A 24,462-nucleotide genomic window follows, 5' to 3' on the forward strand; every position below is an offset into this window, starting at 1 on the left:
ATAAGCAAATTTGGAGGCAACACTCTGTCTATACAGTGCTGGGGATCAAACCCAGAGCTTCATGCATGCTGGGCACCACACCATCAGAGTTACACCCCAGGTCTTGTCTGTGTGGCCATTTGATGCAGCTCTCTTACATAGTACAAAGGACAGACCCCACTTAGTTCTTCTGCATGTGATTATCCTGTTGAGCCGGCACCATTTGGTGAAAAACCCTTCACTGACTGGTCTTGACAGCTCTGATAAAATCGATTGACTGTAACCGACCTTATCTATGAGTTTACCAGTCTATTCCTTTGCTTTATCTATTACAGCAATACTGTTGGCCTTCCTGGGGGCTGCAGTTTTGAAAGCAGCAAGTGTGACTCCTCCAACTTTATTTTCAACTTTATTTTCAGTTACTCGGAATGCTTTGTTTTCGGCCTCCTGCTTGAAAATTACTATCTGTGCCCTTTAAAAATTTCAAACTAGGGGTTGGGGATTTAGCTCAGTGGTAGAGAGAGCCCTTGCCTAGCAAGCACAAGGCCCTGGGTTCGATCCTCAGCTCTGAGGAAAAAAAAAAGACAAAAAAAAATTCAAACTAGCTGGGCAGTTATGCATGCCTTTAATTCTTCCAGCATTCAGGAGGCAGAAGTAGGTGGATCTCTATGAGTTTGAGGCCAGCCTGGTCTACAGAGCGAGATCTAGTGTAGCCAAGGCTACACAGAGAAACTCTACCTCGAAAAACAAAACAAACCCTCAAACAAGTGTTTCCTGGCATGGTCTTCAGGATTTGGAGTTCCACTGGGTTAGCTTCAAGAACCAATTCACTACCGCGCCCAGAGTCCAAGGGAAGTGTGGTAAACTAGCGCCACCTGCGGACCGTCTCAAAAACAGCAGGCTGACAAAGTCCCCTGCGGAGATTTCTGAGGTCTTCAGCCTAAAGCATGGCCACTGGAGAGCGGGGAGTCCTGAGGTCTCCTTCATCCCCCTACAACACAAAAGGTGAGCAACGACCCTGGTGGAAAAAAGCCAAAAAGAGAGATCTTAGGAAACTTAGGCTACCCTAGGGAAGCCATTCCTCACTGCAAATAAGCGTTAGCAGTCCACAGCTCCAGCAACAGAAAATAGGTTCCTCAGCTGGGAATGTAGCCCGGTTGGTAGAGTGCTTGCCTAGCATGCACGAAGCCCCCCTTCAATTCCCAACACCAAGCAAACCAGACATAGTAGCCATTGCCTGTCATTCCAGCTCTTGGGAGGCGAAGGCAGGAGGGTCAGTAGTTCAAGGTCATCTTCCGCTGTGCTCAGAGTGAGTTTGAGACCAGTTTGTGCTACCCGGGGTCCTGTCTCAAACAAACAAATAAAATATTCCTGAGTCCTAATCCAGAGTATTTTATCAAAGCACTTTAGACTTTGGGGCAGGGACTTAGGTGTATAAAAACCAACCCCCTCATGCTGTTTCTCTTAAATATAGGGTCTTGCCGTTTACTCCTGGCTGACCTTGAACATTCAGCCCTCTGCCTCCCCAGTGGTGGGATTACAGGCACGAACCACACCCAGCCACTCCAGGATTTTTTTTTTAATTTTTAGGATTTGTGTGTGTGTGTGTGTGTGTGTGTGTGTGTGTGTGTGTGTGTGTAACTTTATGCCAAGTGTGTGTAGGTGTCTTTGGAAGTCAGAAGAGGGAGTCTGATCCCCTGGAGCTGGAGTTATAATAGACTGACCCAGTGCAGGGAACTGAGCTCGGTTCTTCTGAAACAAAACAAAACACTCCTAACCACTAAGCCATGCTCCCCCCTCGTGTGTGTGTGTGTGTGTGTGTGTGTGTGTGTGTGTGTGTGTGTGTAATTTTAAGAGAATGAAGAATGGTAGGTGTAGGGCCCTGGAACCCTCAATTTGGGTAACTGTTGCTTGCTTGCTGACGTGGACCAGATGTCTTCCCTATGCTGGTTCCCTGCTGGTCTCCACCCTCCAGAATGCTTAAGGGAAGTTCCTTGTTTGTGTGTCCTGCATTTGGTGTAAACAGCTTAGATGCAAGAATGTAGAACTTTGGGTAGTGAACTTCCTCCAATGGGTTCCTCCATTGTGCTGTAAACCTGTATTTAAGGTTCCCTCCCTCCTTCAATAAACGGCATTCGGCATCCCCTGGCACGAATGACCCGCCGTCTTTTGTCTGTTTTTCGATCCACAGCCGCTCCGACATGGTGAATGTGGTGAACATGGTGAACGGGTGGTGGTAGCGCTGGTGCTACCGCAACAGGTAGGTCCTTGTCTTAATGAAGCAGTGGAGTTTTAATCCTTGAAGTGAGATATTTCTAAGTAAGGGGTAGAGATTCCGCAAATCTAAAACCTCACTATCATTTGTAGGAGGAAACAGGGAAGAAATGGGGAGCCCATAGGGGGGACTAAGTTTGAGTCCTGATTCAGAAAGCTTGGGCCAGTCAGTTAAACTCAAGTGCTGACCGTTGCCTACATCTCGGGCTGTTGTGAGGATTAGATTAAAATACAGGTGTGAAAGCACGTTCCTAAAAACAGGTATGTGTGGTGTGCATGTGTGCATGTGTATGTAGGTGTGGACACACACTTAAGGGCCCCTGGTTGATAGCATCTGTCTTCTTCAATTGCTCTTTACCTTATTCACTGAGGCAGAGGGCCTCATTGGAACCCAGAGCTTCTTGATAAGGCTGGACTGGTGGGCCAGCTCTAACTGCTGAGCTACCTCTGCAGCCCTCACTTGTTTTCCTGAGACAGTGTCTCACTCGTAGCCCAGGCTAGCCTGACCCCAGCATGTAGCCCAGGCTAGCCTGACCCCAGCATGTAGCCCAGGCTAGCCTGACCCCAGCATGTAGCCCAGGCTGCCTTCCCAGTGGTAGCAATGCTTCCACCTCAGCCTCCCAAGTGCTTTGATTCCAGGCAGGAGCCACTGTACCTGGCTGTAAAGGTTTTCAGAACTGTAAAGCTCTGTGTATGATGGTGGCTCACATCACCTACAGATGTTTGTGTATATTTATTCACATGTTGCAATATGCATGCTTGCACACTTGTGTGTTTGTGGAGGCCAAAGGCTGACTTTCAGAAGTCTTCCACAATTATCCTCCCACCTTATTTTTTGAGATAAGATCTCTAAGTGAACCAGGAGGTTCACTTAGGGACTCGCTATAAGCAGTGTAATATATACATATATATTATACCCTGATGTGGCTGCTGTGACTGTAACCCCAGTGCTGGGAGATGGGGGAGGCCACAGACAAGACACAAGAGGATCACTAGGCCATGGGCTAGCTCCCAGGTTCAATGATACAGATCATCTCAAGAGAATATGGAGAGTGATAGAGACACCCAATATTCTCCTCTGACTTCTGCATATGTGTACAGGCATGTGCATATGCCATATGCAACACAAACTCCCCTCACACACCTACTAAAAAAGTCATTGTGGCTGGGCGGTGGTGGCGCACACCTTTGATCCCAGCACTTGGGAGGCAGAGCCAGGTAGATCTCTGTGAGTTCGAGGACAGCCTGGTCTACAGAGTGAGATCCAGGACAGGCACCAAAACTACACAGAGAAACCCTGCCTCGAAAAACCAGGAAAAAAAAGTCTTTGTGAAGTATTTATCTAATTATTCTTTATCAATAAAAAATTGGTAGTTAGATGTCAGGTAAGAACCTGAACTGATCAGGGAAGTGGTGGAGAAGCCAGTGCCCTGTCTCTTTCGTTCCTCAGTCCAAGAGTCTGAGGTCCTCTCTCAGCCTCACCTTACTACTTCCTGTCTCCTATCTGTCCTCAGTCCAAGATCTCTATGGTTAATTTTGATCAGCTAGTAGCTAGCTCCGTCCTCTGACTCAAACCAAACTTTATTGTCAGAATGTAATGAAAGTATCACATAACATTTCCCTTTTGTCTAAATAAAAGTTTAACTAACATAGTAAAACTATATACAATAAGTACAATAGCTGTATACAAATATGTACAGATAAGAATTACATTAACAATGTCCAGTCCATTTGCATTTGGCAAGTTCAGAGAAAATACTCCATTCCGATCCTATCTTGGTGAGTCCAAAGTTTTGCACCTAATTCACTTTCTATCCCAACTTGCATTACCAACCCAAAACTATCTTTTTTTTTTTTCCAGAGCTGAGGACCAAACCCAGGGCCTTGTGCTTGCTAGGCAAGCACTCTACCACTGAGCTAAATCCCCAACCCAAAACTATCTTTTTATGTCTCTCAGCCTTATATATTTTACATCTCTTTTGTGAGTTTCTTTTATGAATTTGGTAACAAGGAAAACTATAATCATAACAATCTAGTCTTCCACTCCATCAGAGACCTTGAGTTCACTACTTGAGTAAACAGGAAATGCAAATAACTTCCAAAACTAAGAAATGACAGAAACAACTGGACAGTTATCCAAGGTCTCTCTGTAACACTGGGGTGTCCATCTTCAGCCAATAGGTCTAGAATACCTGACAGACTTTTCTGTGAAGCAGGAATTTTGAAGGACTGTCCTGCCTTGTCTTGGCAAAGTTCAGTAGTCACTTTCTTTCGTGTCCTGTTTGTCCAATTTAGACATGATACTGTCAGCGGTCGAGGTGAGGGCAGTTTCTTGCCCAGTGGCTAACTTTTGCTACAAAGAAAGTAAACTCCACATGGAGTTTCTTCTATGCCCATCATTTTCTCTGCTATAGAGTGGTGCTGCCAGGAGCAGACATATCTCATTGTTATTTAAAAAAACCTTATGTTTTAAAACATCATAAATGCCATATTCTGTAGATCTCTGAAGTGTTTGAAGACAACCTGTCTATCTAAAATATATCTCTGTTTGACCTTGAAAACATACCTAACATGATTACAAGTTTAATTGTTATAGGTGACTAACTACTAACCTGCATTTCTCTATTATCCTAAATAGTTTATAAAATAACTTTCAAGGACTAAAAATTAACATTACATTGTTAAATGGGTTGCATAGGTGTAATACCTTAAATAAGATTAGAAACAGTATGTTCTAACACAAATAACCTTAAATTTGTATCAATATACAAAACATATTAAACAAGAGTAGAAACATATATACAGTATAACAAAAATAACTTCAAATTTGTATCAATATACAAAAATCCCAGCCAATATAAAATATTTAAGACTAGTAGTTGTTTTTGGTTCAAAAGTAGATTCAATAATTTATCCTTTTATCCTATCATTTCTATATCCCTCTTTTTTTCTTTTCAGAATGAGATCCTGAATCTAATCTCCTTTGTTCAGCTTTTTTCTTGACCATTACCAATAACAACTTGTAACCAACCCTCCTAAATGAAGACAAATATATATATATATATAATCCATTGAGTGACCAAAAACCACCCACCCTACCTCTTGGGAATGTGAGCATCCAGTTTTCAAAATTACTTCCTATTGTCTGGGGGTGACAGCATCTTTAAGGGACCCTGAGAAAATTAGGATAATGGTCAAGCCCTGTGAGAGGTAGCTGTATCATTTGCTCTCCAGTGTCTGTGTAATGGGAAAGGGCAGGGCTTATCTCAAGTCCTGGCTAGAGTAGTCTGTGAGGCCAGTCCATCTCGGCCAGCCACCTTGAAATTGTCCTGAGCAGTTTGTAGTCCAAAGTTGATCTTTGGGTAGTGTTTGTCAGATTAGTGACGTTACCACAATCCAAGTGGAATCGTCATTGTGGGGCCCCATCTACCTTTTGGAAACTTCAAAGGTTGCTATTAAGAATGGTCATGGTGGGGTTGGGGCTTTAGCTCAGTGGTAGAGCGCTTGCCTAGCAAGCACAAGGCCCTGGGTTCGATTCTCAGCTCAAAAAAAAAAAAAAAAAGAATGGTCATGGTTCATTGTAGAAAACTTAAACATTTTAAATGTCATATGCAGCAAATCTCGAAGAGGTTAAAGGACCATAATTTGTTAAGTACATCCGGAGTAAGACTTAATTCCCAGTTACCTGATAGAGACTCATCCTGAAATCATGTACAGGAAGCCAGATGAAGACTTTTTCTAGAATTAGTAATAATGACAGAAAATTATATCTATATATATCTTATAAATTTTGAGATAGTATTTATACTTTAAGAAAAGTTTTAAAGAGTCAAAATAAAACCAAAGAATTATGAGATTAGTGGCAATAGATTAGCCCACTAATTTTGGTTTTTCTTCTGTCCTGTATTGGGTGGCTCCTCTGACTTGAGACAGAGATTTTGAATTTTCCTTTCACAAGCATGCTTAGATTTAGAGAAGGAGGGAGATGAATTCTAACTTCAAAACCAGCTTTAATTTGTAATTGAACTGGGACTACAAAAAGACCTTTTGCCTTATATCTATAGAGAACAGCAGAAACAAACATTTGGGAAGATTTATGCAATTTTATCCTGTTGTAAATGTGATATATCATTAGGCCAATTTACTCTTTTCCTTGGGACATCTCTGGATGATTTACCCTTTTCCTTCAGATGCCTCATTTGTCCAGTGGCCTTCAGATTCCTTAGTTGGATGCCTTTATTTTCCTGGAAAGACAAAAATAAAACCTGCCCCAGCCCTTACTTTGAGGAGTTTCCTTTTTGGCAGGTTATATCTGATCAAATGAAAGGCATTTGTTAGTCTTATAAATTAGTTTATATTGAATGGTCACACTGTTTGATGAACTATCACCTCTTCTAATCAATCAAGAGGTCTCTCCTATTTGAATCTAATCTTTATCAATTTTGGTGGTATCCACAACGTTTCCTCTTCTGTGGAAACAAAAGCAAAACTTCTTTCCCAATGTAATACATATCCTGGTTTCTATTCTGAGGTCAACACATCTTTAAGTATACAGGCTGGTTTAATTCAGCAGTTTATTTTCTATGATCTAACATCTCTCTGCAGCTGTTGTTTCTTTCTTATTATCATTTAGAAAATTCAAAGTTAATAAAGCATTGTGCATTCTGTCTCTGGGGATCTTTATTACCTCTTTCTATTTATTAAACATATCTTTAAGAGTGTGGTTAGATCTTTCTATAACTGTTTGTCCTATAGGATTGTGTAGTATACCTGTAATATGCTTTATATTATAATATGCACAAAACTTTTATTTTACTAGAGACATATACTGGAACATTGTCAGTCCTAATTTGTACAGGTATCCCCATGATGGCCATAACTCTAATAAATGTGTAATTATAGAATAAGCCTATATAGAACTCAAAGCAGTTGCTCATTGAAATCCTGAATATGTATCTATGGTATGATGTGTAAATTTTCATTTTTTTAAACTCTGCAAAATGAAACATATCCATTTGTCAAATTTCATTTTTGGGTATCCTTTGGGTTACTTCCTATAGGTAGTAAAGTTTGGTTATATAAAGAACAAGTAGGACATTTTCTTATAATTTCCTTGGATTGTTGCCAAGGGATGGAAAAATCTTTTTTCAAACCCTTGCTATTAACATGGTATTTTTAATGAAATTTTGAGGCTATTTCTAGCATATTTCCTACTAATAGCTGATCGATTTTATCATTACCTTGTGCCAGGGGTCCTGGTAAACCCATATGGGGTGTGATATGTGTTATATACAAGGGATGATTTTTATTTTTGATTATTTTTTGTAATTGAATAAATAACAAATTTAATTCTGAATCATCTGGAATAAGTTCAGCATTTTTATATATGTAAAACAACTCTTTTTGCATATTGAGAGCCAGTAACTATATTAAGAGGTTCTGGAAAATCTAATAATATCATGAAAAAAAGCATATAATTCTGACTTTTGAACAGAATTATAAGGGCTTTGAGCCCGTTTATTTCTGACCTATAATCTGTCTTTTTTTAAATTTGTTTGTATTAGTATAGAATTTTGGGGCTCAAGAAATTGATGTTCCCCATACAATGTAAGGAAAGATCTAGTTAAGGTTTTTTTGTTTTGTTTTTTGTTTTTTGTAAATAAACTGAAGTCTTTTGCTTTTGGGGTATTTGTTGCTAATCTCTCCCAAAAATTATTGCAAGTTCTTTGTCAATGGCTTTTTTTTTTTTTTTTTTTTTTGTCTGTAATGAGGAAGGAAATTTTAGCATCAGTAAAAGGTACCACCATTTTTACTGGGTCTATTCCTGCTTATTGATGAAGTCTTAATTTTTCTTTAGGATCAATTTAGAAAACTTTTCTACATAGGTCTTTAATTTTTTACTTTGTGTGATGAAAATGTCCATTCTAATATATTATCTTTTCTCTGCATTAGAATTTCAGTAGGAGAATGTGTAGAAGATAAAATAACTAGAATGCAATCGAGCTGTGGATCCAAATGATCTGCATGTGCATCCTGTAATTTTTTACCAAAAGCCAATTTTTTACCAAAGCCAATTCCCTCTCAGCCTCAGCTGATAATATTGTTTGGACTATTTAAGTCCATATCACCTTGTAGGGTTTGAAATAAATTATTTAGTTCTTGAGTTGTTAATCCAATTGTGGGTCATAGTCATTTAATATCTCCCAGCAATTTTTGAAAATCATTAAGAATTTTCAATTGATCTCTCCTGATTTATATTTTCTGTGGTTGAATTTTTTGTAAACCTATCTTATATCCTAGGTAATTAATAGAATCTTCTCTTTGTATTTTTTTCAGGAGCAATTTGTAATACTCAAAAAGGAAAAATTTCCTTACTTCTTCAAACATTTTTCCTATGGTATCTACATCTAAATTAGAGATATCATCCATGTAGTGGTAAATTATAGACTGAGGGAACTGATTATGAATTATTTTCAATGGCTGTTGCACAAAATATTGACACATGGTAGGGCTGTTTAACATTCCTTGTGGATGAATTTTCCATTGATATCTTTTAACAGGCTGGGGAATTATTAAGAATAGGTGTTAGGGACCAAGATTTCAGGAACCAAACATGAACCATGGAAAGTACTAGCTAAGCCAGAGAATAAGTCATAAACCACCACCTTCCCCCTCCCCAGGGCAGTAACACCTGTTTGCTAACCGGAGGCTCCCAAAGATAAGAACATTCCACAATCAGGTGCCATGGCAACCGAATGTAAAGAGCATTCCATGGTCAGGTAGCCTAGCAACAGAACAAATAGCCCCTGACCTTAGCAGACTTCCTGCAGTTGCACAACCTGCACGTCTCCCATGTACTGCATGCCTTCCATGTCCCTTCCCCTTCCCGCCTTCCTGCCCCTTCCCCTCTTATGCTATATAAGCCATGTGGAGGAAAATAAAGTTTGGCAGCTTGATCAGAATACTGTCTTGCTGTCCGTCTTTTCGTGTCGCCCTGTCCTGTTATTCGCTCCCACAGGTGGGTCGCCCTGTTGAAACCCCACTGGCCGGGGCAAATAGGTAATGTGAAAGCAAATTTTTCTCTATCCTGTTTTTCCAAAGGTTTAATTTTAAAAAAGTGGTCTTTTAAATCAATCACTATAATATAAACCATCCTTTAGGTAATAGAGAAGGCAAGGGAATTAGAGACTGTAAAGAGACCATTGGTTGAATCACCTTATTAATAGCTCTTAGATCTGTTACCATTCTCCATTGTCCAGATTTCTTTTTTAATGAAAAATATAGGAGAATTCCAAGGGCTGGTTGATTATTTGATATGCTGAGCATTCAGCTGCTCCTGTACCAGGTGTTCTAAGGCCTATAATTATTCTGATGTCAAAGACCATTATTCCACCCAGACAGGTTTGTCAGTTTATCATTTTAAAGGTAGGGCTGTTGGTACCTTTGAAAGATTAACAGCTGTTGTGTCCTGTTTATGTACAACCTGAATAGTCAGTGACTGTTCTTTATAAAACCTTTTAATATTTTCCTAGAAACATACGTTAGTTTATGGTTTGTTTTTGAGATTGAAGGAATGTTAATCTTGGTATTCCATTGCTGTAACAAATCACATACCCATAAATTCATCGCTACCTTAGACACATGTGGCTTTAATTTTCCTTTCTGTCCTTCTGGCCCTATTCATTCAACCCATCTCTCACTTTGTTTTACCTGAGATAAAGTTCCAATCCCTAAAAGCTGAACATTTACCTCCTTAAGAGGCCAATTTGGATGCCAAGATTTTGGTGCAATTATTGTTATATCTACCCGCATGTCTACCAAACCCTCAATTACAATGCCATTTATTTGTGAGGGTTTTTTGTTTGTTTGGTTGGTTTTTTTGTTTTGTTTTGTTTTGTTTTGAGACAGGGTTTCTCTGTGTAGCTTTGTGCCTTTCCTAGAACTCACTTTGGATACCAGGTTGGCCTGGAACTCACAGAGATCCACCTGGCTCTGCCTCCCGAGTGCTGGGATTAAAAGTGTGTACCACCACCGCCCAGCTTATTTGTATTTTTAACTTTGGTCTTTGATCAGTTATGGAAGTTTGCCAAAATATTTGCTTTATGATTTCTCCTCAAAATTTGTTTTGTCTTCTAAAGCTATTCTGTCATCCAGAACAGTATGGTTTTCCATAACAGACATTAAATCTTTTAATTGTTCTGTGGAGAAGTTTCCTCAGTACTGACAGGGAATGATTGAACCAAATTTAATATGAGGGCCTGCAAGAGGCTTCCTATGGCATTTCCCGATGGCAAAGGGTTATCTTGCCTGTATCTCGTTGATCTGCATTTATTAGTCTAATGTCAGCCTTTGCCTCCCCTTCTGCATATCCCAGAAGGCTGGGGTCTAATATTTGTATTCTCTCTAGAAGAAGCATTACTCCTAGGAATGCCTTGCCTACAATCCCTTTTCAGATGACATGGTTTAGCACCATTAAAACGTCTAACATTTTTATTTTTCTTAAAATTTTTAGAACTCACTTCTTGGGGCTGGAGAGATGGCTCAGTGGTTAAGAGCACTGACTGCTCTTCCTGAAGACCCAGGTTCAATCCCCAGCACCCACATGGCAGCTCACAACTGTCTGTAACTCCAAGATCTGATACCCTCACACAGGCAAAATACCAATGTACATAAAATAAGAATAAATAAGTTAAAAAAAAAGAAAAAAGAACTCACTTCTCCTATCCAAGTATCATCATAAGCATGAGATCCAAATTCAGCTGTATTTCTCTCTCTTTCTCTCTCTCTCTCTCTCTCTCTCTCTCTCTCTCTCTCTCTCTCTCTTTTTGGTGTTTCGAGACAGGTTTTCTCTGTGTAGTTTTGGAGCCTGTCCTGGAACTCACTCTGTAGACCAGGCTGGCCTTGAACTTGCAGAGATCTGCCTGGCTCTGCCTCCAGAGTGCTGGGATTAAAGGTGAGTGCCACCACTGCCCAGCTCAGCTGTATTTCTAATCCATTATCTATGGGTGTTGATCTTGCCTTTAAAGGCCTGATCACCCTTTTAAATTTTGAATTAGCATTTTTAAAAGCCAAAGTTTCAATTAATATTTGTCTAACTTCTGGATCTGATATTTTATTTACAACTGAAGTCAATCTTTGTAAAAACTCAGTGAAAGCTTTTTTTTGGTACTTTTATAATTTTAATAAATGGCTCAGTTCTCTTTCTTGATTTTTAAATCTTGTCCCAAGCATTCGAAGCTGTTGTATAGCATAGGGCCAAGTTGTGATCATCAAATGTAATTTGTCTTTCCACATCAGCATAATGGCCCTTACTGAAGTTGATCTTGGGAAATCTCATAACTTCTATCCCTACCTTGTTGTTCCATGGCCCTAGCTTTGTCTCTCCACCAGGTTCTCTACTGTAACTTAGGACCAGTTTCTAATACAGTTGTAACTAATTTTTTTCAGTCTTGTAGAATTATTCTGTTTTGAGTGGCCCATGAATTTAACATCTGCTTCACAAAGGGTGAATGCATAACATAAGAAACTATTGCTTCCTTAAATCTCTTCAAGTCTATAGGATCTCAGTTAACTTCTGAATAGCCTTGGGGATGCCTACCACCTGGTGGTCATTCTTGAATGGTAACTGGATAAATTAAAGTTGTTTTTTAATAACCTTGGGCCGCTCCTCTTCCACTTTGTAATGTAATGGTGTAGTAACTTCTGCTTTAAATTCTCTGTCTGTGTGTGAATATTTTTTTTAGTTCCATTGGTCTGTCTTTCTAATAATTTTATCTTATAAGTCTATTTTTCATGTTTGGCACTGATATCAACCGACTTTTTAGGTATAAAACAAGAATTACAGGCTGGAGAGATGGCTCAGGGGTTAAGAGCACTGCTTGCTCTTCCAAAGGTCCTGAGTTCAATTCCCAGCACCCACATGGTGGCTCATAACCATCTGTAATGAGATCTGGCGCCCTCTTCTGGTCTGTAGGGATATGTGCAGACAGAACACTGTATACATAATAATAAATAAATCTTTTAAAAAAAAAGAATTACAAAACAGTCTTATTAAATAAGAAATAGAGCCAATAAAGAGTTAAGAGCCCAGAGATCAGGCAATAGTCAAGAGCTAAGACCACCTTCTCTTACCACTCACTACTGTCCTTCCCCTGAGAGAGAGACATTCTTCTTGTGTCCTGTCTTTTTATTGCCTTTCTGTTCTGCCTTCTCATTGGTTCTAAAACCAACCACATGACTTCCTCGTCACTGCCTGTCTATACAGACCTCCAGGTCTCTATGGTTGGTACTGGGATTAAAGGTTTCGGTCACCGCTTGGCTGTGTCCTTCAACACACAAGAGATTCTGCCTGCCATGCGATAGGAATAATGGCTTGTGCCACCACCACCACCCGGACTTCTGCTAAAGGCTTGCTCTTAGCTCTGATCTCCAGGCAACTTTATTAACATACAAATAAAATCACATTTCAGCACAAATAAAATATCACCATAGTTCCATTTTCAAACCATTCACTGTGGACTCACACAGGGACCTAACTCCCTCCTTTGCAATGTTGTCTTCCATTTTCCCTCCCTTTAAGAGTTCCCAATTGTCTCACTAAATCTGTTGGCGGTGAAGTGTGAGTCTGGGTGTTGTTTCGTAGCACAGTTGGACAGAGAACGCGGACAGTGCACAGCCTTGCTGAGGGCAGCTGCAGCGGCTCACCTGTAGGTAGCTGTGAGCTGAGCGGGCGGTTGCAACCATGACAGAAGCCCGAGCAGGTGGCTAGCCTATGGCAGCAGCCTGAGGAGGGGACCCAGGGGAAGCCCCACAACCCACAGGGAGAAGGAGCCAAGGAGCCAGCCGTCTGAAAAGCAGATACAGAGGAATGTGTGGAAGAGGCACGTGTGGCCCCCGCTGCCTGGCTGATGGCAGAGCCAGCCGGTCCTGGACAGCTAACCCCGTGTTTGGAGCCCACGGACCTGTGGAGTTTGGGGTCTGTGGAGTTTCTGTGGAGTCTGGGCTGCAGCTGGAGGCTGTTGCAAAGAGGCTGAGACAGAAAAACCCCAGACTTGCTCAGAGGGCTCAGGGTATGGGACGAAAAGCTAGCCGATTCTGGAGGCTGTGGAGGCTGCAAAGCCAGTGGTGAGTGACTGTCTGGTGATTTTTGTGCCCCATTATGGGCTCCAGGTGAAGCATTTTTCTACTTATTCTTTATCAATTAAAAAATTGGGAGTCAGATATAAGGTAAGAACCTGAATGATCAGAGGAGCGACAGAGAAGCCAGTGACCTCATCTCTCTTCTGTTCCTCAAGCCAAAAGGCTGAGATCCTCTCTCAGCCTCACCTTAATACTTTCTATCTGTCCTCGGTCCAAGACCTCTATGGTTAATTTTGGTTAGTTAGTGGATAGCTCCACCCTATAACTCCAAGCAAACTTTATTGTCAGAATGTGATCAAAACATCACACCACGTCTTTATTTAAAGGCAATGGTGACTGTAGAAGAGCGCATGTGTGCTGAAAAGTTTTATTTCAAATTGACACAAGCTGAAGTCATATGAGAGGGGCAAAGTTCAAGAAGATTCCTCCATAAAACCAGGCTGCAGGCACGCCTGTAGAGCATTTTCTTCATTAGTAATCGATTGGGGAGGGCCCAGCCCACTGTGGATGGGGTCATCCCTGGGCTGGTGGTCCTTGGTTCTATAAGAAAGCAGGCTGAGTAAGCCTTGAGGTCTTGTATAATATTAGAGAGACCAGTCTAAACAATATGCATCCCAGGGGCTCAGGAGAGAGAACTACTGACGGCGAGGACTATTTTCGGGAAATAGAATCTCAGCACACTGAGCTCTATAGTCCACTTGCTTTAATTCCTCTGGCATAACATCCTATCTACACAGCTTCAGTTCTGTTCTCGTGCCTAGCTCCTTTCTTGCCTGGTTTCTCTCTGTTATCTACTGCTCCCTCTTAAGTTCTATCTTAATTCTCTCGTCTTAATTCTGCCTCATCTAGGTCCTTCTCACCTTGTTCTTACCCAGCTAGTACTTCCCCAGCTGGCTCTTCCTCATCTTCCATCTCATTCCTCTAGTCCTCTCTTCTAGCCCTTCAATCTAGTTCTTCCCCATCTCAGTTTGTTCCTCTCAAGTTCTTACCCATCTATTCTTCCATTCTCTTTTCTTTCCTCCGTCCTCCATTCTCCACATTCTACCTAAGTCTCCCCGGAATCTAGTTATATCAATGCCCTGTTCGAGCAAGGTCACCAGGCTTGAATTCTACAGGGTCAGAAAGGCAGGTAAGAATTTTTCCTCAGGCAGTGACCACCAGGCTTTCTTTAACAATCCAAAATGGGAGTGGTAAAAGAGAAGGTATACTGAGTGTTAATGACTGGTTAGCAATACACTGTTAGTCCTTGAAAGTGGCTGAGGGAGATATCTGATTCCAGAGAAAGCCTTTCCTGAGGCTGTTCTCCAAAGTCCTGGAATGTGTATGTCCAAAGAGTGATCAGTCCACACTGTTAGCCCTTCTTAGGGAAAAGTCAATTGGGAAAACTATGAAGGCACACATGATTTTCATAACAGAATACAGCTGATATATAACAAGACAAATAATACCAAAAACTCCTTGGAATTTGGTTTCTTCTGGAGGAATTCCCTGATCCCTCCAGGTAGTGACTTTGCCATAACCAGCTGAGTTCTTATGATATTTTCCTGTGGCCTGCAGCATTGAGGAGCAAGCCAGTAAGCCACACTCCTCCAAGACCTCTGCATTAGCTCCTTCCTCTAGCAAGTTCCTGTCCTTTTGAGGGGATAGTGCAAAACACAAATTGCTAAATGGTCTTATTAATAAAAACCCAGAGCCAGATATTGGGGTGAAAGCTAAAAGATCAGAGAGAGAGAACAAGCCAGCCACAAGTTCTTACCACTAGGAAATCCTTAGCCCAAAGAGAGCTACTTCCTGTATACTCTGCCTTGTAAACCTTTCTGTGCCCTGCCATCTTACCTCCTCTCCGCCCAGCTACATCACTTCTTTCTGTCCAGTTCTATCACTTCCTGTCTGTCTGTACAGACCTCCAGACCTCTATGGTTAACTAGTGCTGGGATTAAAGGCGTGTTCTACCACAGCCTGACCTCTATGTTTAATATGGTGGCTGGCTTTTTCCTTTGACCCCTAGACAAGCTTTGTTTGAGAACAAATAAAATATCACCACTTTGGTATTTCACTTGTTTTTGTTTGTTTAATTTATTAATTAATTTTTCTATTATCAGCTTGATACAGTATAAATTCTTATCTTAATAGTGAAAAGTTTCATTGAGGCTTGCTCAGTAATTGAGTAAAACCAAAAATTATAAGCCACAGTCATCCTAGGGTCCCCCCTGCTATATAGCCTCCATGGTTCTGTGGGTTGTAGTCTGATTGTTCTTTGCTTTATATCTAGAATCCACTTATGAGTGAGGACATACCATGTTTGTCCTTCTGGGTTTGGGTTACCTCACTCAGGATGATATTTTTTATTTTTATTTCCATCCATTTGCCTGCACATTTCATGCTGTCATTGTTTTTCTCTGCTGAGTAGTACTCCATTGTCTATATGTACCACATTTTCTTAATCCATTCTTCAGTTGATGGGCATCTAGGTTGTTTCCAGGTTCTGTCTATTACGAATAGTGCTGCTATGACCATAGTTGAGCATGTATCTTTGTGATATGACTGAGCATTCCTTGGGTATATGTGTTAGTACTTAAGTGGCGCTAGGAACACGTCCCGAACACAACAAGACCACTGGAGAGTTTTATTAAAGAGGATAGAGGTGACAGGCCTGTGTGAAACACACGTGGGGGTTGAGAGTCAGAGAGAGACTGAGAGACTGAGAGACTCATGCAAGATGGCACCGGCTTTTTAAAGGTTGGGCCGCGCATGCGTACAGGAACTCCTGTGGGTACTCCACGCATGCGTGTAGATTACATGGCTGCGCGCGTGCTTTACACAACCACATAAAGCCACAGAGTCCCGGTCCCGCGAGATGTCTGACCCAGAGATGGCTATTCTGAACCAGAAATAGTTAGGCAGTCTGCCGGGCAAGCCCAACCGTGTGGACATGTAATTATCTATCAATATGCCCAAGAGTGGTATGGCTGGGTCTTGACGTAGTTCGATTCCTAATTTTCTGAGAAACCACCATACTGATTTCCACAGTGGTTGTACAAGTTTGCATTCCCCGCAACAGTGGAGGAGTGTTCTGTAGTGGGTAGCCATTCCAGCTTTGACCTGGAAGTACCACCCCCATTGAGGCTTCCGTAACTGTCACGCCTACAAGGCAGAGCCGAGAGAGGACCCCTGAAGACCTGAAATCCAGATGGGTGAGCTCTTTTGGTTCCTGGATCCTGGACCGAGCAGAGTTCTCCAGAGAACACCACCGGACTGGACTGCGCTACACCTTTCCCAGACCCTGTAATCTATCCCTTCACTTGTAAGTTATACCACAAAATAAACCTCCCTTTTAACTACATGGAGTTGCCTTAATATTTCAACCAATAATGTTCCCTTTGCTCCTCATCCTCTCCAACATTGACTGTCATTAGTGTTTTTTTTTTTTTAAAGGTTTATTTATTTATTATGTATACAGAAGAGGGCACCAGATCTCATTACAGATGGTTGTGAGCCACCATGAGGTTGCTGGGAATTGAACTCAGGACCTCTGGGAGAGCAGTCTGTGCTCTTAACTTCAGCTATCTCTCCAGCCCTAGTGTTTTTGATCATAGCCATTCTGACAGGTGGAAGGTGGTATCTCAGAGTTGTTTTGATTTGCATTTCTCTGATGACTAAGGATGTTGAGCATTTCTTTAAATGTCATTCAGCCATTTGTGATTCTTCTTTTGTGAATTCTCTGTTTAACTCTTTAGCCCATTTTTAAATTGGATTGTTCAGTATTTTGATGTCTAGTTTCTTGAGTTCTTTATATACTTTGGAGATCAGTCCTCTGTCAGATGTGGGGTTGGTGAAGGTCCTTTCCCATTCTGTAGGCTGTCTTTTTGTCTTATTGACCGTGTCTTTTGCTCTACAAAAGCTTCTCAGTTTCAAGAGGTCCCATTTATTAATTGTTGTGCTCAGTGTCTGTACTGCTGGTGTTATATTTAGGAAGTGATCTCTGGTGCCAATGCGTTCAAGAGTACTTCCTACTTTCTCTTCTATTAAGTTTAGTGTAACTGGATTTATGTTGAGGTCTTTGATCTACTTGGACTTGAGTTTTGTGCATGGTGACAGAAATGGATCTATTTGTAATCTTTTACGTATTGACATCCAGTTATGCCAGCACCATTTGTTGAAGATACTTTCTTTTTTTCCATTGTATAGTTTTGGCTTCTTTGTCAAAAATCAGGTGTTCATATGTGCGTGGATCAATATCAGGGTCTTCAACTCGATTCCATTTGTCTGTATGTCGGTTTTTATACCAGTACCAGGCTGTTTTACCACTTCGGTATTTCATCACAGCAATAGTGACCCTGACTAAGACCCCACTGCTCTCTGAGAGGCAGCACTAGAATTCCTGGTGAACGAGAAGGTGAGATTTAACATCGTATTTGGGTGCAATGAGATGTGTCAGAGCACACCTTTTGGGAGTTGGTTCTCTCTGTCTACGATGAGGGCCCCAGGGACTGAACTCCCGGCCATCATCAGTCTTGGCAGCAAGCACCTTTACTCACCAAATAGTAAAATTTATAAACCAGTAGACTTGGGCTCTATTCTGTCTCTTTTCTGAATCACCACAGGATCCTGTTCAGATTCCTACCTTTTTCTCTTAACATTTATTTATTTGTTTGTTTGTGTGTGTATAGGCACACAACACTGTGCATATGGAGGTCAGAACACACCTTTCAGGACAACACTTGTTCTTTTCTTCCATTATGCAGGTCCCAGGGTTGGAACTCATGGCTGCAGACACCTTTACCCATGATCAAATCTAAAAGAACTCAGTGTTGGTTTTGGGTGATGTGCTGATTCTAATCTATACAAATATATATATATATATATATATATATATATATATATATATATATATATATATATCCACAGCAACCCACAACATGCACAATGCTGGGAGATAAAACTGAGTAAAAAAGAAAAAAATGAGTTTTATTCCAGAAGAAGGCACACAAAGCTATGTTCCTTCAGCTATGTAGTTTACACAAGATAAATAACTTGAGATAAGGACTCAGCGGCTTCATTAAAACTATTTGAGGTGGGAAATTGCTTTTGATTTACTTTTCTTAAGCATCATTAACCTGTCTGAACAGGGTGGAAGTAGGTGTAATGTGCAAGTGCTTTGTCTCAAAGAGCTGATAAGATGTGACCAACAGTATTTCCCATCCATTGTTTATCACAGGGGAAATCTCAAATGGCCCTGTAGTTCAGAATCAAAAACTTGAGAGGGTGACGTGGTAGGAACCTGACCAGAGGTTATCGGTGCTGTGCCAAGTGAGAGAGAAGCCATAGTAGGCCTCTGGGATTCCATGTTCAGACTCCCAGCTCTGCTCCGTCTCACAGCTGCTCACCATAATCCTGGACCAAGGACCTGTCCCAACCTGTGAATATCAGGGCAAGGAACGTACACATGTAAAATGGAGCAGGCACTTTGCTAAACAGTTCCTAAAGAATGATGTTGACAGCCTTAGTAGTGGCGAATACCTTTAATCCCAGCACTGGGGAGGCAGAGGCAGGCGGATCTCTGAGTTTGAAGCCAGCCTGGTCTACAGAGCAAGTTCCAGGACAACCAGGGCTACACAGAGAAACCCTGTCTCAAAAACAAACAAACAAACAAACAAACAAACAAACAGAACAATGTTATAGTTTCCAGCATTGTTATTTTAAATATGACACTCATTTGCATTATATGTGCATGAATGTTTTGCCTGTGTGTATGTATATGAACTATGTGTGAGCCTGGTGCCCACAGAAGTCAGAGGAAGGCATCAGATGCCCTGGAACTGGAGTTAAGGGATAGCTGTGAATCCTGTGGGTACTAGGAACCAAAATAGATCTTCTGCAAGAGGAGAAAGTACTCATTCCCCTTTATTTTTATGGCAGGGTCTCCTCACTATATAGCTCTGGCTGGCCTGGAACTCAGTATGTAGATGGACCAGAACTCACAGAGATAATAAGGCTTCCCAAGTGCTGGGATTAAAAGAATTCACCATCATATCCAGTTATAAGTTCCCCAGTTTGAACACCACTTACAAGGTGTTCCATCTATAGTACTGTGAGCTATAACCATGAAAGAGCTTTGCATGAACCCAGTGTCTGTCTCAACCCAGGCTTTGTGAGTGTGAATCCCAATAGTTTAGGCATTCTGAAATGCAGAGCACAGTTGTTTGTTTGGTTGTTTATTTGTTTGTTTGGTTTTTTTTGTTTTTTGTTTTTGTTTTTGTTTTGAGACAGGGTTTCTCTGTGTAGCTCTGGCTGTCCTGAAACTTGCTCTATAGACCAGGCTGGCCTTGAACTCACAGAGACCTGCCTGCCTCTGCTCTGCCTCTTGATGCAGAGCAGAGTTTTAGAGAACAAATTGAAACTACCAAATTTGCCTTGCCATGTGAGGAAACCTTCCCTGGCCTGATGCCAGAGCCACATAACCCTTGTTCACATTGATGGGAAAATTTAACCTGAGTTATGTGCAGCTCACTGTGTTTTGTACTTTCTAGGGCAAAGTCTACAGTCTGCTAACTGGGCAACCACTGGGAATCCCTTCCTGGACACTAAGATTAGTTGTAATACAAGTTTGTAGAATTTGTCTACTGATATTCACCTTTTCACCAAATTCAGTGCTTTTTTTTTTTTTTTTTTTTTTTTTTTTGAGCCAGGGTCTTGTTATGTAGCCCTAGCTGGACTGGACTTATGATTTTCCTGACTCTGCCAACAAGTGCTGTAATTACAAGTGTGCATCTCTTCAAGCTTTTTATTTGTTTCCAGACAGGGTCTCACTATGTAGTTCTGACTGTCCTAGAACTCATGTAGATCAGGCTGGCCTCAAACTCAAAGACATTCACTTGTCTCTGCCTTCTGAGTTCTGAGATTAAAGGTATGTACCACCATACTTGGCAATTTGTCTTTTGTTTTTGAGACTTGGTCTCAGCCCAGACTGACCTTGAACTCATGATCTTCCTGTTTCTACCCAAGTACTGAGATTACAGGTGTGGGCCACCACATCCAGCCTGGTTCTTGGCCTTAAGAAGTATTTTCTTTTTTTCTTTTTTTTTTTGTTTTTCGAGACAGGGTTTCTCTGTGTAGCTTTGCGCCTTTCCTGGAACTCACTCTGTAACCCAGGTTGGCCTCAAACTCACAGAGATCCGCCTGTCTCTGCCTCCTGAGTGCTGGGATTAAAGGCGTGTGCCACCAACACCCGGCTTATTTTATTTTTAATATGTGTATGTGGTTATGTGAGTGCAGGTGCCTTTAGAAGCCAGAGATATCAGACCATCCTGGAGCTAGAGTTACAGGTGGTTAGAAGCTTCCTGACATGGGTGCTGGGAACCAGGCCCGGGTTCTCTGCATGAGCAATGAGCACTCTTAACTACCCCATCTTTTTAAAAAAATTATTACTACATTTATTTATTTTTTTCATTCATTACGTGTGTGTTGGGGGGATATAGTGTGGAGATCAAAGGACAACTTGTTGGATCTGTTTCTTTCTTTCTACCATGTGGTTCTTGGGAATCAAACTCAGATCATTAAGCTTGGTAGCAAATTTCATTACCCCCTGAGATATCTTGAAAGCCTATGGTTCTTGATTTTTTAATTATTAGATTAAAAAATAACAATGTTCTAATGAAAATGAAGTTTGCTGTGCTGGTTTTGAAAGCATCAAAGGATTTATTATGTTTTTTTTTTTTTTCTTTTTTTTTTTTTTGCTTTGTAGCCTAGTTCTGGCTACTCTGAGGCTCTTTGCGGTTGTTTTTGCTTCCTCTGTCAGAAAAGTACTCGGTCTGTTTCCTCTGCATTGGAGAAAAGTTTCTGCTAACCATTAGGGAAATGCTGTGAGCTGCAGAAACCTGAAGTAGGAATTCAGCTGACAGTGTCAAAAGCTAATACCTGGAGGAGCAGGGCTCTTCCAGGGGACAAAGCCAAGACTCAAGGAGTATTGTAATACTGGCTCTTGAATATGTTAGCCGTTTCCTGCAATGAATTTCGTATGTGCTATTGTAGCTTTCCCTTGTGATTCTTTTCCTGAGAACTTCTAACAGTGTGGTTGATCATTCTTTGGGCACAACTTCCCTATAGAATTGGGAGCATTTGGATAATATCCCCCAACTGTGCTGACAATGGTCAGGCAGCCAAGACCCCTAATTTCAGGCCTTTCTGTAATCTTTTTTTTTTTTTTTTTTTTCCAAGACAGGGTTTCTCTGTAGGTTTGGAGCCTGTCCTGGACTAGCTCTGTAGACCAGCCTGGCCTCGAACTCACAGAGATCCACCTGCCTCTGCCTCCCGAGTGCTGGGATTACAGGTGTGCGCCACCACCGTCCAGCTTGTAATCATCTTTATTAGCAAACACCGGGCCAGGACCTTCTCCAGGTGAAAGTATGTTATCTGAGATACTTCTCAGACCTAGATAAGGTAAAAATTTATAATGAGACAACTTTGCAGGCCAGACAGATGTGTAAGTTAAGCTCAACCCTCCCTTTTCCAAGTGTTATCTCTAGTTCTAAAGAACTCCCTTTAACAATTAACTCAGAACAAAAGGGCTTTTACATGCCAGGTACATCAAGCTGTGATGCAGGCTGCCTAGCTACCAAGTACACTTCCTCTGCCCTGCCAGAAAACAGCACAGCCGAGATAAGCTTGGACAGATACAGTGCCAAAGGAAAAAAGGCAGTTTTATTTTTACACATGACTTAGTGACTTACAGACTCCTAACATTTTACCTAACCACTTCTAAGAATATGGCTTGAGCACATAAATTCCCTTTTTAGATCTATTAACCGAATTTAACCCTTAGTTGATTCACTCCCCATTAGTCACTTCCCTTTGGGGTTGCAAATGACCGCTGACAATTACTGCTCTTTGTGTGGATCTTACCACCTCTCTGTTTGACCCTGAAAGAACTCAAGCTGTATGATCTTCTTTGGCCATAGTATTGCTGGTTGCATGGGTATATATACCTGCAAACCTCAGGGACTTGAGAAGAACTAAGACAGGTTGGAACTAAGGGCAGGACTAAGATCGGATAAGACGGGGTAGGACTAAGATAGGATGTAGAGAGAACAGCAGGAAAATGTAGAGAATCAGGCAAGAGAGGAGCTAAGTGTGAGAACAGAATTGAAGCCATCTGGAAAGACTTTCACTTAGAGTAATAAAGTGAATGGACTAAAGAGCTTAGTGTACTTGGATTCATTCAACATCTCTCAGATTAATTCACCACTGGTAGCGTCTCTTCTGGAACTCTGGGAGAAGACTGTAAGGGGCTGGACCTCTATGGTCTTTGTTAGGGAAATTCCCATTCATTACTTACAGCTTCATGTGTGTGCATGTCCATGTGTGTGCAGGTACATAGGTGTTCAGGCATATGTGTATGGTTGTAAGTGCATTCGGAGGCCAGAGGACGGTTTCAGGTGCTGTCCCTCTGAAGCCATCCAGCTTGTTTTTCTTTTCTTTTCTGTTTTACTGTTTTGTTTTGTCGTCCCCCCCCCCCCCCCCCCTGAGATAGAGTTTCTCTGTGTAGCTTTGCACCTTTCCTGGAACTCACTTGGTAACCAAGGTTGGCCTCAAACTCACAGAGATCCGCCTGGCTCTGCCTCCCGAGTGCTGGGACTAAAGGTGTGCGCCACCACTGCCATGCCTGTTTTACTGGTTTTTTGTTTTTTTGTTTCTTTTTATGTGGATTCTGAGGATTGAACTCAAGTCTTCATGCTTGTGTAGTATGATGGTCAGTGTTAATTGTGATCTCGACAGAATCTACAAACACTGGGAGGCAGGACATGAAAAGCAAAATTTGAACACTACCAACAAATCACTCCTCACACAAGGAGATTAGACAAATCCTGGTTTGTTTTAAAGACTTAAGTGGTTCTTCCAGCGAGCTATTTCTTTACAGAAAGTTAATTCTTTAGTACCAGTTAGTACCTGTTCGCCAAAGGGCTGTGGTTCATGTGATGATATCTCATTTGGCTCATGAGAATTTAGTCACATGGCTAGAAATGTTGGCAGTTCAGGACCTGCTAGTGCAAGTGGGAAAACAAACTTTTGTAATACAAATTATTGACCTGAATGCTTATTCTGGACCCAGCTCAGTTCTTATGTGTGGCCTCAATCTTTGCAGTTCTTTGGGATACTAGTTCAGCAGAAGCCAAGAAAATACCTTTTGAGTAATTACAACGCTATCCAATTGTATATTGTTTTCTTAATTGTAGATGATAATGAGCAGCGGTCTATACTTTCATATCAAAAGAAGAAGGAGGCGGAGGGATGGTGGTAGAAAGATGGCTCGGCAGTTAAGAGCATGGCTGTTCTTCCAGAGGACCTGGGTTCAATTCCCAGCCATGTACATGACTGCTCCCAACCATCTGCAACTCCGTTCCAAAGGATTTGACATCATTTGCTGGACTCCTTGGACACTATATGCACATGGTACATAAACATACATGCAGGCAAAACACCTATATGCATAATTTTTTCCCCCAGACAGGGTTTCTCTGATGTGTAGCCCTAACTGTCCTGGAATTCCCTCTGTAGATCAGGCTGGCCTCTAATTCAAAGATCTGCCTGCCTCTTCCTCCGGATTGCTGGGATTAAAGGCGTGCACCCAGTACTGCTGGGTCAAGGTTGGCTCATTTCTGAAAGGAGAGGTTTGTCCTAGAATCACGAATTCCAAATACTGTTTTTTTCTTTTTCTCTCTTTCTTTTTTTAAATATTTTATTTATTTATATTTTATGTATGAGTGCTCTGCACGCCAGAAGAGGGCCATGTGGTTGCTGGGAATTGAACTCAGGACCTCTGGTAGAGCAGCCAGTGCTCTTAACCGCTGAGCAACCTCTACAGCACCCCCCCCCACCCTCCCAAGACAGGGTTTCTCTGTGTAGCTTTGCACCTTTCCTAGAACTCTAGTCCAGGTTAGCCTCGAACTCACAGAGATCCGACTGCCTCTGCCTCCTGAGTGCTGCGATTAAAGGTGTGCGCCACCACCGACTGTCTCCAAACAATGTTTTAAAGATGAACAACTTCTTCCACATACAATCCCAATACATTAA

At 41.5% G+C, this 24,462-nt stretch overlaps 1 long non-coding RNA gene across 1 annotated transcript; it reads left to right on the plus strand.

Annotated features, from left to right (window-relative positions):
* The first annotated feature begins 918 nt into the window (after window positions 1-918).
* On the plus strand, window positions 919-23,741 carry LOC118586768. Its single transcript, XR_004945404.1, has 3 exons — window positions 919-984; window positions 2,171-2,239; window positions 23,625-23,741. It is a non-coding gene; the product is annotated as an uncharacterized LOC118586768 (long non-coding RNA).
* Window positions 23,742-24,462: the final 721 nt, after the last annotated feature.

This window comes from Onychomys torridus, chromosome 7, assembly GCF_903995425.1.
Source record: "Onychomys torridus chromosome 7, mOncTor1.1, whole genome shotgun sequence".
Taxonomy (NCBI): Eukaryota; Metazoa; Chordata; class Mammalia; order Rodentia; family Cricetidae; genus Onychomys; species Onychomys torridus.